The sequence below is a fragment of the Mycetomoellerius zeteki genome, unplaced genomic scaffold (genome assembly GCF_001594055.1).
Source record: "Mycetomoellerius zeteki isolate Tzet28-1 unplaced genomic scaffold, Tzet1.0 scaffold316, whole genome shotgun sequence".
In the NCBI taxonomy this organism is placed as follows: domain Eukaryota; kingdom Metazoa; phylum Arthropoda; class Insecta; order Hymenoptera; family Formicidae; genus Mycetomoellerius; species Mycetomoellerius zeteki.
In genome coordinates, this window is record NW_017257301.1 from 150,381 (window position 1) to 164,070 (window position 13,690).

Consider the following 13,690-nt stretch of genomic DNA (forward strand, 5'->3'; position numbering starts at 1 on the left):
ATTTTCTTTTTGGCTGGTCATCATTTTATTAGCGACATTCTGAAAATAAAGATTTCGAAAGCAGTCGTACTGTTCGGCGTGGCAAGTTTTGTCATCATTTCGTTGGAATAACGATAGTACGGAATTTGCTCCTCGCAGCTGCCTCCACGCGTATCACACAACCGCCACAACGCGGCGGGGGATGCGGACAGGTTGACAGTAGTATCGATTTCCAGGGCGGTACTATATTTTCTTGGCGTATCATATCGGTCCTCGGGGTGCAACGAATTTATTTCTACTTTCCCTCCTCTGCTTCTCCTCTGTCCCGCTCGTGGCGCACATATTTATGCCTATGCGTATATATTGTACGTCCTTACCTTCCGCCTTCGTGACTTTTTCATTTTCGCACAAAGCACCTATCCGAGTCCATTTGCAAGCGAAGATACCTCCTTCTACCCCGCTCGTCCCCGTCTGCCTACTCTTCACATTTTTCCTTGTTCTCCTTTCCCTCCCTCTCCTCTCCCTCTCTCTCTCTCTCTCTCTTTCTTATTCACTCTCTTGGGTACAGCCCCGCGTGCAACGTGCAACCGCGAGTAACCTAAGAAAAGAAATCTGCGACCTACCATCGGACCCCTCTTTCACGGTTTATTCCGACGGTAACAGATATTTTCAAGAGGAAAGAAACAATCACGCGCATACAGACAAAGACGGATGTGAAGGGCACGGTGAAATGAGGAATATCCAAAGATTTGAAGAAGATCGAAGAAGGCTGGAGAAACAGGTGGATGTTCTAGCTCGAGCTCATGATTATTTTGTGATTTGTATACGAAATGTAATCGGATCGTATATATGTCAGCACGTAGCTCAGTGATTCTCTTCCGGTTTCATCTATATCTTGAAATGTAAAATACGAGTCTTATGGATGATGAATATTTAATTCTATGGCTAAGGAAAATTGTGTATATATTATAATTTGTCGTTTTTTTTGGCATGTTCAGAAGCCTGTTCCATTGTTCTGATTCGAACATTTCGACTGACAATTCCGAAATATTCAAATAAAATCAGTACCCACATGATTGCAGCATATTGACGTCTTTCTCTGTATATGTCGGAGAGGTAGAAAAGTCGGAAACGTGTTTTCAATGGCTAGGAAGAAATGGAACAAATAAAAACGTTTCAAGTTTCCAACAAGAGAGCAAATCAGGCAATATATTACTGTGCAAAATCGAATATTATTAAAGACAATAAAAATTAGATAAGATAAAAATTATTACGTTTAAACGGTTCGCACTCCATTCATCTTTACAGGAAATAATTTTTAATGAGAAATTTAATAAAAAAAATTATGTTATCCATCCTTTATATTATATATTTAATTAGACTATAATAACATTGATATCTCCTTTTAAAGTTTTATCTGTTTATTACTGAATGGCGTGAACGGTCTATTCGTCAGGAGGGAAATTAATTGGAATCCACTGACCGCGTTATAAATTCGCACAAAGTTTAGAAAATCGACGATGCTGGTTAGGACGGAGCTCGCGGTACCAGCTATGTATGTAGAAATTGCAAATAGTATTACGTCTCGTAATAGCAACTAGTTAACGGCACTGATATATACGATTCTCTCCGTAGACTATTAGTAAATTCTGGTTTTAGCCGGAACTAGTATTCTAATCTATCCGCTTAGCCCAATACACGGTTTTACTCGCATAAACTACGCTAGAATCACAAAAGCGCGGTATGCACCGTGACCGACTTGGTCGCCATATACAAAAATAGAGAGCGATAGGAGAAAACGGATTGTTACGGCGGTCAAAGATTGAACCTTCCATCCGGGCGGGTTGAACGCGAAATCATGCGCCGCTCTCGCATGTAATGGAATCTCGTCGACGTTGCACGCGGCTTGTCGCTGGCAATAACAATTATTTCCATGCCTCCTCGACATGCTCGATCGCCTATCGGCTGGCCGCGCTGCCCGACAATATGTTCGCCGATATAAATTTCGCGTGATTCCGCGGTCAACAACGAAACGTCAATCCGCACGTCCGTTCGTACGCGCGCGCACGTACTATCCAGCTCCGGGTAATAATATCGCGACGATGATGCTGATCGTTCAAATAACGGTAACGCGATCGATTAAGGGCTTAACGTAATCGCTCTTTACTCCAACGTTCCCGTTGCTCGAACAATAGCTCGATTAAAATGATTAATATCGACGGCGGCCAAATCGAGAACGGCCGCCAAATCGATCCTGATCTATCAGCAAGCAACCAGAGACCCGTGCTCGTGCGAATGAATAGACAGTTAAACATTGAAAAATTTCGAGAATAATAGTACGGCTTCTCTCACCGCCGAATGACGAATAATTTGCGTCATTCAACGCACGGACATCTAGTTCGAAATAATATTTCGGCCATAATTTGTCGATATGCTGCCGATTCTAAAGAAAGTATTTCAACGATGACTCGATAACGAGCTAGCCGAGTAAGAGGACTGGAAAATTTACACGAGAACTTGAAGACGTGATCGATCGATGCTGAACGATTAAAAGTGCCATTCCGCCCCAAAATTGACGGTTCGGAACGCCAAACAATTCGATAATTACCGGAACCGCAAGAGGAAAAAGTTTTCCCCGTCAAACTTCGGCAAACTTGCATCACGACTTGTTTGCCGAATATCCGGAATAATCCATATTTTATGTCGAGATGATACTGCCAAGCTAGGCCCACGTTCTTTCACGCGACGTCGCGCGTGCGGTGAGTTTATCCGCTAAGTTCTCGAGTTTCCCGGACCGGAGAAAAGCTGGTACGGTGACTGGCTGGCTGGTTTTCCGCGTAAAAATTTGCTGTTTGCGAAGTACGCTATTTCTCGACGTGAAATCGCATCACTAGGGAAATTGGATACGCCCTGACGAGACGAGCTTGGCGAGTATCGGCGTTGTGTCATTCGATAGATAACAACCATATGATAGCCCGATAATAACAGTTATATATATTTGAATTATATTGAAGAAACCTGTCTAACGAACTATTAGATAACAATCTGATCCGCAAGTATGAATTTTTTATATTAGTATTTTATTGTACAAAAGCGACACAGTTCAGTTCACTGTCAGTTACTGGATAGTAAGCGTCTTCACGAACGAACAATGTATCGAATCGATAATTTTTATAATAATAACGATCTAAGAATACATGTGGAACACTTTTATTGAAAGATTTCGTTAAAAGAAACAATGTTAGCTAAATGTCTCTATAAATAACTTTAAATGCGTTGATTACGTTTAAGGCAAAAATGGAGGCAATTACCATATATCGTTTATGCTTGTTATCAGACCCAAGGCGACGTCAGTACCTATATAGTCGAAATTACATTTTGTTCATCCTCACGACCATAGTTCCTGCGACGCGAAGACTATTATACTAGCATCGTGTATTCGGGAAAGTTGTCGAGTTTAACTTGGAAGCAAGCCACCATAGTATCGATAGGTAAACGCTCTCCGCGTTTATTATTTGTCGACTTGCATACTCTATAAATAATTTTTAATGAATTTATTGGTCAAACAAAATCTACTAAATCAGATAAAATTAACATCTTTTTAAAACTTTCGACAGGAAATTATTTAAAATTGTTTGTCTCCAATTATGAAGTACGAAGATATTTTAGATATGTATCAAATAATTCGTGATTCTTTCAAATTGAAAGGATTTTATTTTATTAATACGAGTACTCTCAGTAATATTCACGCATGCGAATAAAATCAAATATTTCGAGTCAATTTTGATAAACTATTTCAAGTCTTACAATCAAATACAGTACACGCGTACACAAACAGAGTTTCACGTTGCAGAAGATTTTCAAAAATATAAAGACACGAGTACGTATTTTCTGTCATATACCATCTTGATAAAATGTTAAGATTAATCTTTGAGGTCGATCTCTATCGCACGACGAAAACTAAAGGAAATCATGAAGTCTCGAATACAGAAGTGAAAGTCGTCGTTGACGTTTGCTTTGGCGGTAAGCCAAAAGACGGACTCGAAAGCTAATCCTGTAAACGTGTCCCGTAGTATTCGCGTATTGTCGACGACGGTAAAACGTGTCTTTGCTAATTTTAGTTTCTTGTTAAATCATAAATTTATGACAGGTGATACAGACCGTGTAACGATCTTACAGCTGCATCGGATATATTGTTTACTTAAAAAAAAAGATACAATTCTCTCTCTCTCTCTCTCTCTCTCTCTCTCTCTCGTGTGCGCTATGGCAGATTGATAATTTAATACAGTTAGTTAATTTCGACGCTTTTCGTACATTTTTCGTTACATACATATTGGATGTGATTGGTTTATCAGGAATTTTCTGATATAGCGACAGTGGACGCTGCTGATGTCGAGTTATAGGTTTACGTTTATCCCAAAAGTTTTCCAAAATTAAAACGTTTTAATTAAAACACTCGCAGCGGAAACGTATTCCAGCGGGATTCCAATTCTGGATAGATGAAACAATATCGTCGTGCGTAACTTTGCAAAATAAATATGAACTCACGGACATAGTCGACAGATGTAACGCGTCGAGCGAGGGTCCAAAAACTTTTGAATGCTTCAATTACGTTGTACCGACTATATGGCAAATATGCGTGGAAAATGTGTGTTACATATATAGAACAGCAATCGCACGTATTTGCGAATGACCGATAGTACGACGGTGATTTACACAGTCTATACTCGCAGGGCGAAATGGCTTCTATAAAAATAAAGTCATAAAGTTATGATATAAAGTCATATCTATGGTGTAAAACAGTAAAACAGCGAAGAGAATTAAATTCTATTTAGAAAAGAATCCTATATATGTGACATATCAAATAACCTAAAACGTTTTTATTAAATATTTAATAAATTAAATGTAAATTCTAAAAGATATTCTAGATTGATTGATATTCTTGATATTTCTAGATTGTTTCTTACGTATTCTATTTATATGATTTCAATATTCTATTATATTCTGTATTAAATATTTATAAATAGACTATATGAAATTATATAAATAGAATACGTACATATATTCTATTTATGATTTTTTATTTATAACAAGTACAATATATAAAATTTCTTTATTTCAATAAAACGGAGTTTACACTTCAGTGTAGCTATTATTAAATATAGCAATTTCTTGGAAGTATTTTTATATATATTAAAAAGAAGAATATATAATTCAAAGGAAGGACGAAGTAGCTATCGAAGGTGCAAAATGATGTTTAAAATAATATCATAGTATTTTCTTTCAATCCGATCGATCGATTTAAGGTATCTACAGATAGATACTCGGCTTTGAAGAGGGATTCAAGGACCGATCCTTGGTTACCTGAATCAACGAGTAGCACAGATAAGAGCGCGCGCGCGCGTGTGCAAACTCATTAATTTCCGTCCGTCCATCCATCGATCGCGAATTGAAAAACGCCACTTGATAACGAGATGATAATCCCGTTATTACAACAAAAGCCTGGTAATGATTATCGTCTCGTCCGTCGGCCGTCGTATCAATGATGATCCGTTAATGCTCGACGAGTGGCATTTGTAAATTTTCTAGTTGTTATTACGCGGCCCATTGTCATTAATATTTCGTTATTAATTACGTGCGCGCGCGTATAATTGGCACTGCGGCATTAATTAACCCGCTAACATCCCTGTGCGTATTTCTTGCGAAAATCTGATTAACCTGATCTCATTGCAAGGGTCGACCCACTGCGGCACATCACTTATTATTTTTGACGCCGATTTCCAATCGAATGAGGATGAAAAATCATCGGACCGAAGCCGAAACGGACGTACGGCTCGAACCAATTAAAAGTTCGTGGCGTCGGCAGCCAATTACGTACATTGGCGTGGAGCGACTATAACTTTGAAAGAGTCGAGTGGTCGCCAGACGTATTTTCTCATCTGCAAATTCTCTCGCGATGTGTTAACTTTGGCATTACTAATTTTGAGCAACATTTGGCCGTTTTTATATATAACCGGTTTTTAAAAAGAAAAAACGATAAAATATTTAATTTTTACTATTTCATTCAATTTCATAACAGATAAAAACAATTCTTTAATTTTTAAATAATTTTTATCTTTTTTTATGAAATTATAATATGACACGTAATCATTAAATTCAATCGCGTGTTCTGAGAGACTGAATATTCGAATTCAATCCAAATCGCTCGAAAGTGATATGAGATTCACATCATATTTGTACTCTCATATCTATACGATAGATAAAAATCTCGTGATACACAGGGCTTACAAGGTGTGAGAAAATTGTGCAGCACTTAAGGGATTATCCGTCAGCCGCGTGCGAGGGTACGAGTGACTGGGATTATCGGGAAATCGCATCGGGTGCGCTGTCATAAAATAAGCGTCAGCGGATTGAATACAAACGAGAGATTTATATATAACGAACAGACATAAGCGCTGACGGCGTGCGGCGCCTTTGGCCGCAATACCGCAATATGACCCGCGAATTTGACACGCTCGCACCTTGTGACTCGCGGATGGTTGTTGCGCTAGTTGGCGTTTCACGCCTCGCACATTTCAAGCTTCCCCCCTTTCCCCTGTTTCTCTCGTCAGAATGTATAAACGCGCGTATGAACGCGGTCGATGCGAAGTTACGGACGATTCACACGCCCCCGCGAATGGGGAGGTTTGATAACGCGGCGGGTAGGTATAGATAGATAGATAGGTACGCCTAAACAGCCCCGACGAGTAACACCGCGATTGTTAAATTATAATAACTTGCAACCATAAATCAGTCAGAGAGAAACCGAATATCCTCGAAATATTATTTCTGTATTTAATTGTCTATTTATAAAGATTCGAGAGTCTTTTCGCGACAAATAATCTCACTGTTCGACAAAAAATTTTTTATTCTCCAAAATGCAATAACAGATATTTTCCTAAGATTTTTTCGAATAAATTGAAATAAAATGGCGTTTTCTTTAATATTTTTTTATGGCACACACACAAAATAAAACTTTCTTTCTAAATAAAGTTTACAGCTCTTAAAAGCACAACTCAAGAACTTTTAAATGAATTTTATTTCACAGTTATAGAATTTATTTTTATCAAATCTCATAAAATGTTGTATATGTATTCTCTAATCTTATGTTGGAATTGCCTAAAATGTTAAATAGATAATTAGATATTCAGAAAAAGTTATTTCAAACTTAATGCTGTCAATTTTAACCTATAATTTATAAAAGTAATAACAAATAGAAAATGAGCAAGCGTTGTACCTTTAACCAGTAACTGATAATGTACCTTTGACCAGTCAATACGATATTGAATCATTTAGTTTAGCTGTTTCACCTCAATGTTAATAAAATTATGCTCATTAGACGCGATTTTTAACGAAATGAACGAATCTGCCAGAAATACGAAATTATCTCTAGTCTCCTCACATTGTCTGTATGGTCAAATTTATTTTTATATATTTTATATATAAAGTTTTATATGATGTAAAGAGACGTTAAAAATATAAAAATATAAATAAAGCTAAACTTTTGTTGAATATAATAACTTTATACATACCTATTATGTATTGGTTAAAGGTACAACACTCCCTGGTCGGAGGTACAACATCATGGGTGTTGTATCTTTGATCAAAATTCAATTATTTTCTAATGTTAAAAAAGATATACAAAAGATAACGATTCAAATTTACGACAAATATATATTAGTGTCAACAATTAGCCTCAAAGAATATTTTAGAATTTTTTTTAATTTTTAGATATCAAAATAAAACTTGCACAAGAAAAATGTCAAATTTAATCAAAGGTATAGCACCTTCCCCTATATACTCCGAAGATTTATTCGTATTGAACGCGATGTCGTCGTCAGAATTTGCATAAATTAGAGTGTTTTTGGTTCACTTCGTCCCAATTTACTAAAAATCCTGATGTGTGCTATGCGAATTCTAACGATTGTGTTCAGCGCGAAAAAATATTCGGTGTACCTATATTGTACTATGGCACTTCAAAGAAAAAGAAAAATAATTTTTGTTGAACTTTATTTAATTATTATACAGAAAGTTTAAAATTCGACCAGTCATAACTTGATGAAAATAAATCGTACAGTCATAAACTAAAATTCATTTAAAAGCTCTTATTTTGTATTTTTATAATTGTATTTTTAGACATCGTAAACTTTATTCAGAAATAATATTTTGTTTTATCGTAAAAAAAATATTGAAAATGATCAAAAGCGCCACTTTAGATCCATTTCACTTTAATCACTTTAATGTATTGGAAATCCTGCTACGTCAATCAATTCTACCAACAATAACATCATGTTTAACACGAAAAAAATCTTACAGAAATCTACTATCGCACTTTGGAGAAAATTTAGATATTGAACACTGTTATTAAATATTTTTTCTCGTTTGTTCTGTTGCTCGTTTTGATGAGAAATATTCTTGTGCAAATATCGGAGATTTTAAAGCTTGCCCTATATTGGGAGAGAATACGTTAGCGATCGATCAATTAACTCCATCGCATCGAATTTATGTATAAAAACGAAGAAACGAACGACGAGAGGTTTTCACGCGAAAAAACTGGTAGAGACAAGAATTGCGAAGTCTTGTAAGGTTCTTCTATTCATTCATTTATCACCTGGTCGACGACGTAATAGACGATTGCAAACCACCGCTGCGGTATTTTATCGCGTGCCTGATAACAGTGGTTTCTTTCTCCTTAAATTTGAACGTAAAGTTTTACTATCCTCCTCAATACGACGAACTTGAACAATATTGATTCTTCGGCTCTTATGGCCACAAGCGCCATTAACGACGTCGTCTATGAGCCATAAAAGCCGCTCCATCGTCAAATGTCGATCCAATTCAAAATTATAAATCACATATAGTATTCTGTAAGACATTATCTTTAATCTATATGGACACTCATCATTCGAAATTCTATCAATATGCCCCGCATAATTTATTTTCCAGCGAATTAATAGATACGATTATCTCTCTTTTTCTCTTTATTATTCGCTACACTTAAATTTTAATCACCGTAGAACAAAAAGTAGATTATAACGATATGTTTATCTTTTTATTGCCATTCGACGAACATTGCAGTTTTTTTCAGTATCATTCCGTATTTTATTAATCAATACATTGATGCTAATACCGTAACAATATCAATTGGCGGAAACAGATAATCATAAAAAAGTGCGATATATCCATCATTGATATGCACGTTTATCCGTTATCTTCACGGCCCTCATCCAAGCCAATTAATTGGAACACATTGTACCTGGGAATCGCAGGTGTAATGAAAGATAATCGTTCCCGTCTGCTCCGGCTTCCGTCGAAGTTACATTACCGCCAACACGAAACGCTCCGATTCTCTATTAAAAGTATCGCAATCGAGCGGGGAAATAGCGCCGTCGCTCGTAACGCAAGATGGATGCGCATTTCAGTCGAACGAGGCAGATTTAATGTGTTGGCTCGATTTCGAATTGGATCAATTCTAGCATCACATAATATAGCGACCGGCGATGGAAAAAAGCGCGTCGCACGTGCGACAGGCTGTCAATTGATTTTAGATCTTGCCGACTGATTGTTCATTTGGCTGGCTAACTTTTTTGACCGGTACATAATAAAAAAAAAAGGAAAAATTACATGCCAGATGCATGAATATTCGGCAATTGCTATGCTTCTCCTCTTCGTACGAAATAAATCGAATTCGGCCGCGGTAAATTTTGCAGTGGACGGTTCTCTAAAAATTTGTATTTTTTTATACCATTTAACGAATTTCTCGATGTAATATATATAATATTCTTAATACATATATATAATATCCTTAACACTATCAAATATTTTATTGCTATATTTAAAAACTATTTTCTCATTAACAGAATTATAAAACCTTCGCATATATAAATATAGATAAGATTGATTTAAATTAAAATACACTGCATTTTTTGCATCAAGAAAAAATCGGAGAATATAAACGCGTTAAATTCGTACGAGGATATTTTTAACGTGACAGAATACTTTTCGGAATTTGATGAATTTAATGAATTTCGACTCGGCGCGTGTATGTCGAGCCGGCGCAGCGGATAGTGGTGCAAAACGATACCAGGATACCGCATTTTTAGAACAGCCGAAGGAACGGGTATCACAGTTACGAGACGTGAATATACCGGCCATCATGACGTACCGATATGGAACATATAGCGGATGAGATTTCCTTAGTCCGGTAAAATTCTTCCTATACCTACGCTAGCAAAACGAGAGAGATGATACTTTTTCTATCCACCGTTTTTATGGAACGCATTTTGGAGCATTTAAATTTCAATTTCGGGAATTGATATTTTCGTATTATTTGATATTTTCGTAAATCATGTTTATAATATTATTGTGATTATTCTCAAGTTATTTAATAATTTAAAAAAGATTTTTTAAATTCGTTGACTGATCTATATTCCGCACTAAATTTTACTATCGTCGCGAGCAGGCTGTTCCAGCGATCGGTTGCCGTTTAAGCATTGTTAAATAAATGATGGATCGTTTAATCACGTAAGTTTCGCGATCGTTCTGATGTTTAATAACATCGTTTGGGAGAATGATCGCATCCTGTAATCACCAATCAGGATTAACGATAGCGACTGCGGCCCGCATTAGAAGTCGATCTGTGCCACGTCAGGCCACCATCTCATCTCGCGTCATATGCCTTAGTTTTCGTTTTTGCAAAGCGTATTTTGCACGACATCGACCTGGCAACGTCTCAAGTATCGCAAGAATTCGCCCAGCAGTTTTAGTGTTGATTCCGTGCGCAACTTACGGACGATACGCGTCACAAATCGCATATTGGACGTACGGTTGAGGAAAGCGGACTCTGAAATTTATCTTTCGCTGTCGGACTCTTGGCGCAATCCACCTGCTCTCGGGATTACGTCAAACCGTCTTAGCAGTGTCATATACTTACCATATATTTCGCGGTTAATTACTGAATTTAGAGAAACGACGCGGAAAATTTGTTATAATTATTTCCAATACATTAACTCTTCCCCTCTTTCTATTTATGATTCGATAATTACGGATTGATCATCAGCATTTCCATGCATGTATATACCTAGCATTTTGTAAATATGTATCCGGGAAAATTACAGAATTTGCAATTTGAAAAGCACGCATCGCTCTTTCTAAAGGCATTTTGATTATCGTGACAGTAAAATCTACCATCCGCATCGCTGAGACCAGTTCGCATTTTTATCCGAGTGCCTGTTTCCCTCGGTAATAATATAAACCTCGCTGGAGTTGCATTTGTTATTTCTTCGGCTTTGTTGCGCGGTTGCAACGGCACGACGGCGCGCGGTTTGTTTTCACTCACCTCAGTCTGCCGTGCTCCGTGTGCGGCGATTCCTCTGGCGATTTGTAACTGTTTCCGGTCTGCAACAAAGAATGAGACGCGTAATGAAGACCCCGATTCTCGCGGTCCATAACTAGCAGGGAGCAAAAGAATCTTGCAAATTTCATCCGCGTATTCTCCTACACAACAATAACTGCGGACTGGAAATGCAGAATTGCGTTGGTGTAAAAAAAAAAGATTCATTTAAACGCGAACCGAAGGGAGGATTCCAGGTACAATATATTATGCGATCATAAAGATAGAATGAAAAAAATTATTTATAAACGTTTAAAAGTATACACATTTTTTTAATAGTTTTTTGACGTTTTGAATGAAGAATGATAAAATTGTCATTAATCTTTAAATAGATAAGTGAGGTAACTATAGCACCTCAGGTGTAGTTTTTTAAAAATCTTGTTCTAGATAAGAAAAATAAAAAGCCTATAAATTTTAAAGTTTATTATTTATACATTGTATCTCATAAGGATATAATTAACGCAAATTTAATTATAATATACTAGTAAAAAATATAATTATGAATATATAAAAAGAGATAGAATAATTTTAGACACTCTCGAAACTGACAAAAATAATAGAACAAGATTATTAAGAGTGTCGCGCAGTAAACAGAGCGCAAAATTATTTACAATAGTAAATCTAATTTCGCTTAATAATAATGTTCGAACGTTTCGACTCACTTTGGAGTCTTCCTCAACGAAAAAATAGTCCTCGAATTTATAAGTTCTTCACTTTGCTATTAATCAGTCACTTATAATTATAAAATTTTTTTAAATTATTTCGAGCTTCCCACCTACCAACTTGCATCAATCTTTAAATTACTTACATAGGGGAGAGTTGTCGAATGCGTACCACGTTAACCTATTTTTTATTATATTTTCCATTTGGCATTGTTTTGTATGCAAATGAACATTAGAAATTGTAGCTTGAAGTTTTGGACGATTATTATATTACATGTTTAACTTTCCACCAATAACAAATTAATTTGTTATAAGTCTTTTTGTAACATGCTGCATAAGGTACGATTTAGGCGACCGGTTGTCTAAATCGTACCTACAGGTATTTTTTATCGTATTTCCTTTGAAAGTATTGAATTTATGAAGGAAAACAAGTAAAAGTATAAGATTAATAAAAGAAATCATTAGCTAATACCTAATAATTAATTAATACTTAATTTTAATAATTTATTGAAGAAAATCAAATATTTTATAATTATTATAACAACAATTATTAAACAACAATAATGAAAAAACAAATGACACCAAAATAAAATTGGCTTAAATATATTTTTGCACTGGACATTTACATTGATATCAATTATTAATTTTGTTATTGCCAGTTATCAGTCTTATCTTTTGATGGTACGATTTAGGAAATTTGATGGATTTTGTAAAAATATCGATTTAATCTTTACAATGGTTACAAATGTAAAATATTCTACAATAAATCTTCTTTTATAAAAATACAAAAATTTATAATAAAATTGGATGATCGTGTTGTTATCAACTACATAAGTTGGTTAAAAATTAATATCAGATGTACTTGATTTTTTAAAATGCCGCTAACGTCCACAAAATAAGACGTAGGCTATTATATTTTTGTCTATATTACTAATTTCTCATATATTTTATATTATTGTTACTAAATATTGCCTATATTAATTAATAATATAAAATATTGATGAGGTACGATTTAGGCAACCAGTACGCATATTCGGCAACTCTCCCCTACTTAAAGATTAAAACAATAGAAGAAACCTTTGAAGCTGTCAGCCTCTTAAGTCAAGTTTATGTTCAGACAGCTGTTGATACTCGAGAGATTAACCTCGATCAACCGGGCGGATCGTCGTTCATCGTGCCGACGTCTCCGGATTCTCGGGTGTCCGAGTGCCATCTTATTGTATTTGCCACATATTCGTAAATGCGCGGCGCTTAATTCTGTCAGAATGACGACACCTAAGTCGACAAGCAAGTCGTCGTCATCATAGTCGTTGTCGTTCGTAAAATAATATTCTTGGAAACGAAAGTTCCCTTCTCGTGAACACGTGCGTCGACCGTTAATAAATCGGTCATGTGAAACAACGCCCGGTTATGACGACAACGACGACGGCAACGATGCCAGAATGTCGACAGGGCGAATTAGTTCGCGAGCAACATATTGCGAGAGCGTGTAACAACTCGGACAACAAATGGAATCCAAGGGATTTCGAGAAAATGCATCGCGCGGCACCGTAATTAGAATTTATGTCGATTAAAACGCGGCAATGAAAGAAAAAGAAGCCATATCGGCATACACGAG

At 36.2% G+C, this 13,690-nt stretch overlaps 1 protein-coding gene across 4 annotated transcripts in view; it reads right to left on the bottom strand.

Moving 5' to 3' along the window:
* The window catches only part of Scgdelta (sarcoglycan delta), a 100,546-nt gene that overhangs the window by 68,051 nt on the left and 18,805 nt on the right, over positions 1-13,690 (bottom strand). For 3 of the 4 annotated variants that reach the window (XM_018451700.1, XM_018451701.1, XM_018451699.1), the window contains one exon: positions 11,357-11,415. The gene's annotated coding sequence lies outside the window, so the exon portion shown is untranslated. Of the gene's footprint in view, positions 1-11,356; positions 11,416-13,149; positions 13,337-13,690 lie in introns of those variants that run through there. The other variant, XM_018451702.1, reaches the window with a different exon arrangement.